The sequence below is a fragment of the Xenia sp. Carnegie-2017 genome, unplaced genomic scaffold (assembly GCF_021976095.1).
Source record: "Xenia sp. Carnegie-2017 unplaced genomic scaffold, XeniaSp_v1 HiC_scaffold_1, whole genome shotgun sequence".
Lineage (NCBI taxonomy): Eukaryota > Metazoa > Cnidaria > Anthozoa > Malacalcyonacea > Xeniidae > Xenia > Xenia sp. Carnegie-2017.
This window is the reverse complement of record NW_025813402.1, coordinates 742,600-748,616: the sequence shown is the minus strand read 5'-3', so window position 1 is coordinate 748,616 and position 6,017 is coordinate 742,600. Positions and strand designations below refer to the sequence as shown.

At 35.0% G+C, this 6,017-nt stretch overlaps 1 long non-coding RNA gene across 1 annotated transcript; it reads right to left on the bottom strand.

Moving 5' to 3' along the window:
* Positions 1 to 4,795: 4,795 nt before the first annotated feature.
* On the bottom strand, positions 4,796 to 6,017 carry LOC124441188. The gene is made up of 2 exons (XR_006946902.1): positions 5,934 to 6,017; positions 4,796 to 5,441 (listed from the first exon to the last, which is right to left on the bottom strand). It is a non-coding gene; the product is annotated as an uncharacterized LOC124441188 (long non-coding RNA).

Here is a 6,017-nt window from a genome sequence, read left to right as displayed (position 1 = left end):
TAAGACACAAAGAATTTCTTTGCCATCTATTTTTGCTTCTTCTACATTCAACTTCATTGTAACCAATGCATCCGATGTGAATTTGTGGATCATCTGGAATCATACCAAGTATGGATTTGATGAGATGAGACAATAATATGTTTAATTTTTCATGCATATTAATGACATAATCATAAGCTACTGTTGAACAAAAATTTCAAGGTAGAAACAAATCTTAGCACATTGTTCAACACACTACTTTCATCTTTTCAAAAAAAACATGAACAAATTATGCCCCATTTTTGGGAGGTAAACTCAATTCAAACCAGGAGAGTTTAGCTTGATGCCTTGATCATGATACAAGATGGATGCAAAACTCGATAAAAATTGACAGCTTCGACACGTCTGGCGAGCGATTAAGTGAAGAACAAACAAGACTGGACCAAAATAACTTTAAATCAAAACTTAGTAGTAGAAACACTCTTCAAGTATCGTGTTAAAAACAAAATAGTAAAACTAATACTGTACTACTTACCGGAGTCATGAAATGTTTCCTTTTCTGTCGCTATTTCAGCGTCCGCAAACCACAGAAGTTGGCAATTTAATAAATAAATTTTAAAAAAGTGTTTATGTTAGGAAAATAAAAAGTTTTGATATTTTCTATACTCGCAATTGTGGTGGTCAAATCAGGGTGGGCGACAAAAATTTTATTTCATGAGCCCGCGTCTCTCCGCTGACTTTGACCACCAAAATCCGCCATGTTTTTGACCACGCGGCCGCGCGCTGATAATTTATAGTAATTTTGTTGACGTTTCCCCTCCAGGTCTTATAGAACTCAATGGCAAAATTACAAGGTCTATCAAGGTCGATGCTAACAATAGTAACATGTTAATATAAATAGTAACAAAGGTCAAATGTCAAAGGGCAAGAAGAGTCAGCTTCTGAATGATCGGATTTAATTCTTCACACCAGTTTTATTGTGTAGAATCGCTCCAATAAAAACCTGGCGTGAAAACCGAAAAAAGAAGCTTATTGGCCTGTGACAAGCAATCAAATTCATTGTTTTGTGGTCTCAAGTGGCACGACATGTAAGCGTAATTTTGTATTTGTGGACAACAATGCAAAAACTATATTCTGCTGTTTCTTTTCGCCTTTCAAAGTCAGTTGAGACAACTAAAGACACTACTTCTTTTCAGAAATCAAGTACGGACGCTCAGGAGTATTCTGCCTCTAAAATTTTAGAAAAGACTGCTTTATTTTAGCGGTAATATCGTCGTTAAACTAAAAGGTGACGTTGTTTAACATCCAACGGCGTCAAGTCGAAGTACAAACTGAAAGATTGTATCGACTTGGATTTTACGAGATGGTTAGTAAAACTTAGTATTATTGCAAAATCTGTCATCAGTCACTAACGAAAAGCTGACGAGCAAGCTCATTGAAAATAACTGCACAGTGTCTCACAAATTTCTCCCAACGTCGATCGATACATTGACGAAGAATTACCGGTTACTTATGCCGTATGCGGGAGGTTTTGTCAACAACATCACGACAAAGTAAACTTTCAAGTTAAAATTTTGTTGCTTTTTGTTAAAGGTAGCGTATCTACGTCCATGTAATCTGAAAATAAAGTTATTTAGTTGCATTAGAATGAAGCAAATGCTGATGTTCAATGTGCTATAGGCTTTGTTAAAGTTCGCAAAGATGCTTGCATAGACGGCGGTCAAGCATATGTTGTAGTTGCTTCTCACTGCAACGTACTTTTTTGTCGTGTCAAAATACTGGATACTTTTCTATTAAATTTTATCAACAATATTTGTCTGAATCATTTAATACTTGGGAATATTCATGCTTCATTGAATTCGACTTCATGTTTCATGAAATAACTCGATGTTTGTAATAGTTCAATTTCAAAGACTCGTGAAATAAAACTATTTCATTTTGTATGACAGTAATCAACCTTCAGTTATAATCAGGGGAAATAGTGATTTTTCTTGTATTGTCTGATTGCTATTGATTTGTATTTACAGCAGCCTTCTAAATGGGATGTTTCAAACTTTGATAAATTTTGCCATGGTTTTGAAAGTACCATTTGGCACATTACACTTTAGTTGTACTGAGCATATGTGAGGTTTATGAAGGAAAGTCATGGTGCTATGTAATAGGACGACTGCGTATTAGCAAAAGCCATCTTAACACAAAATTACATAATTGTTTGCACATTTAACATCAACATTTGCTTGTTTCAAATGCACATAAATAACTTTATTTTCATATTTAATGAACGTAGAAACACAGTCTACAACGAAAAGCAACAAACTTTTAGCAAGAAACCTTCCACAACGACAAGCGTAATTTCGTCCAATTTTGTCAGACAAAGTGCTTTAGCCAATGATAGCTTTAGCAATGTTATAATTATTACTGGTACAATTCAAATTAGTAGAGAGCTTTAGCAAGAGTACGACGACAACGAGTACAAAGTTTGACCGTGTAAGGGAATGGCACAAAGAAGTTTGTTGTCGTTGTCGCTTCGTCAAAATTTTGTTTTAGCTATAAACAACAGAACGAGCCTTTTTTATTGTGAAAAACACTGACGTTTGCGAAGCAGCTACGGCTCCATTTGTCAGATATTAAATATCAACCAAATTAATAAAAATTGTGATATTTAAAACTGTCGTTTCGTTGTTTTTAACAATAACTTCGTTTGTCTCTCCCCAATGTAACTGGAATTACATCCAGCACAAGAAAATTCATAAACCACGTTGGATTTTAAAAGAGTGGGAATAGGATCTTTGAAGCTAAAGTGATTTTTGATTTTAAAATGACCACCCGCCACCTTTCCACACGGATTAAAGAACACACAACTACGGACAAAAACTCACACATATTCAGACACTTACTCTCGTCACTACACTGCAAAAACAATTATACACAATCCTGCTTCCGTATCTTAGACACCGCTCACACTCCTTACGCCCTTAAACTCAAAGAAGCCCTTTATATCAAGAAGCGTAAACCTAACCTCAACAAACAAATACAACATCTTAACACTATCTTTGACCTGTAAATAGCTACTCCTACCTTATCATATATTTTTCATTTTCTTTGTAATTTTTTGTAATAAAACCTAACACAAACATTTTATTACACCTCATTCAACTGTAAATAATTATTCATAACTAGTCGATATTTCCGCTTTATCACTACAACTTGTAAGAAGTCATGGGTTCGAATCCCGTTGAGTCACCTGAATTTTTCAGGTTTATGAGACAATTGCTTAAATTGTCCAGCAAAGTGCGAAGATCATATCTTCATTTAATCACTACAACATATTATCATGTAAACTTCCTATATTTATTCATTTCGCACTGAAGATGGCATAAAGCATGCCGAAACATGTTTGCTATAAAGAAATTTGTCGTTTATTTTAAATGTCTTTATAACCATTGTGCTCTTACGAAATAGACCTTTTCAAGGTTATCGCAGCCATATTGCAGGGGGTGCAAAAACATTGGGCCGAGCGCGCGGTCACGCATGGCGTCCATATAAATTACTAATAAATGCGCAAAAATTACCCTTATACATATTGGCCATTTCTTTCAAAAATATTTCTCAAACTCGTCCATTTTAATAGTTGAATTATTATTTGCGATTTTTTATACACGTGAGTCCAACTTTGTGGTAATTAAAAAGCGGAAAGTTAAAGAAAACATTTGTTTTCTTGAACAACTTGACCGTCGTTTGAGCGATGTTCTTGAGTCCGCATCACACGCACATGTCTACAGCAAAGTCAGCAAGTATCACGAGGAACTATTCTACGGCAAACTCTTATTAGTATTTCCAATTATTTGTAAAGTGACATTGCTATTTTTATTATTATGTATGGCGACTTAACAGCCAGAAGAAGAAACAGCCAAGTATTCAAATACACACTTAAAACTGTTAGTCGATGGCAGGCCGGTGTGAAACCTTAAACTCTCGTCAACTGTTCAAATTCCTAAGGGACAGGGAGTAAAGATGCCTCAGATTTTGCTGGATTTCCATCAAAACTTGAATCAGAATACTCGGTGTCATAGGATTGATGAGGACGCTTTGATGTCGTCCATGTTTGTCCTCCTTTACGTTTAAGCGGAGTCCTCGATTGCTCGTACTCTGATAGCGTAATAAAAACCGAAGGATAATCCGTTCCGCGGTTATTTGGGGTTCTTCTTACCAAGGGAAAATAATTTGAGCAAACTAAAGTACCTTGTGCACCAGGCTTTGGGTTAAAGTCATCGGCTCTGCTGTTTGCAATTTGTTTTCGCCAAATTTCAGCAAGTGCTTGATCTTTGGGCCACTAATGAAAAACTGAATTTTTTACGTGAGACCTCTTAACTTAATAATAGGGATAGCGTTTATCATTATCGCAATATCCAACTGCACAACGCGCATTTTTTACCATTTCGGCTATGACTGCTCATGGCTACTCGGCTAGTTTAGGGTTTAGTTCGTTTGACTTGGCTTATGAGATCCGCACATTTGCGAACTGAAGAACATCGCTCAAACGACGGTCAAGTTGTTCAAAAAAAACAAATGTTTTCTTTAACTTTCCGCTTTTTAATTATCACAAAATTGGACTCACGTGTATAAAAAATCGCAAATAATAATTTGACTACTAAAATGGATGAGTTTGATAAATATTTTCGAAAGAAATGGCCAATATGTATAAGGGTAATTTTTGCGCAGTTATTAGTAATTTATATGGACGCCATGCGTGACCGCGCGCTCGGCCCAATGTTTTTGCACCCCCTGCAATATGGCTACGATAACCTTGAAAAGGTCTATTATGGAGAAGGTTATTAATAATGCAACATTAGTTAATTGTCAATTAGTTACATAAGATGTGGACAAACATTACAGGTCCTTGAAAGCTTCCGTTTTTGAAACAGAATGCGTTTTCAAATGGTTTGCATTTTACACTAATTTATCAGTAGTAATTGGTTGTTTATACGATAATAAAGTAAATATTTATTTCTATACTAAGGCCCGTTTCACACGGCACATTTTACATGCGTCTAATGCATTCAAGACAAAAAAAATTTAGATAAATTCCTTGCTATCTTTTGTTTGAAATACATCCGGCTCATGCAAAATGCAACGTTTTAAAAACGGACCTGAAAGTTGGCAACTAATACATTCATATTTACATTTCTTCTTGTGTTGACTGAACATTCAACACAAAATCATCCAGCGCTTCCATCGTATATCCATGTTCTCTTATCAAATCCAAGACATGAGGTAAAAAATCAAATTCTTCAACCAGAGTCTCTTGTATGGAACGACGTCTTCTACAATTTTCTATTTCTGCCGTCTCTTCTCCAATACGATCTTGAACATTTTGTTCACCATTGCTTACGTCACGCTCTCCATGTTCCAAACTTCTGTTGTTGTAGAATTTCTTGCAAAGCTTGCAACCCATGTCTAGGCTGGTATAAAATGAAGATAAAAAGTCTTTATTCACGGAACTTTTCCATGCAAGCCTTAAAATATTCACAATTTTAATTTATAATTATTATACTGGGTGAAATAAAATAATTGTTTAAGATCTGCAATTTTATCTACATTTCTATGTGGTCAGTCTGACGTTCACACTGAAAATGATAATGAACGATGAGTGAACACAAAAAATTTGCATAATCCTTACAGATACTATTTGGAAATGCTTAGGTTGTCTGTAAGATAAAAATCAAATTTTAAACATTATCGATTAACTTTTAATTTCCAAAAGCAAAAAAAAACAGACAAAATTAGTTTAAAATGATCGGAAAACACGATCCAGCAGGAAAAATGCCGAAATGAATGAAACTTGTTTCATACTATCATTTGACGACGCGTTGTTGAAATGGATGGTTCGGATCGTAAGTATAGCAAAATATTTTATTACCTAGTGTAAAATAAAATAGATAAGTCATATCTACCTTTTCTTTTAAAGCCAAGTTAGCCACGTAAAGAAATATACAAGAATCAAGTCAACTAGTCAAGTCTCCAGTTTAACACATTTC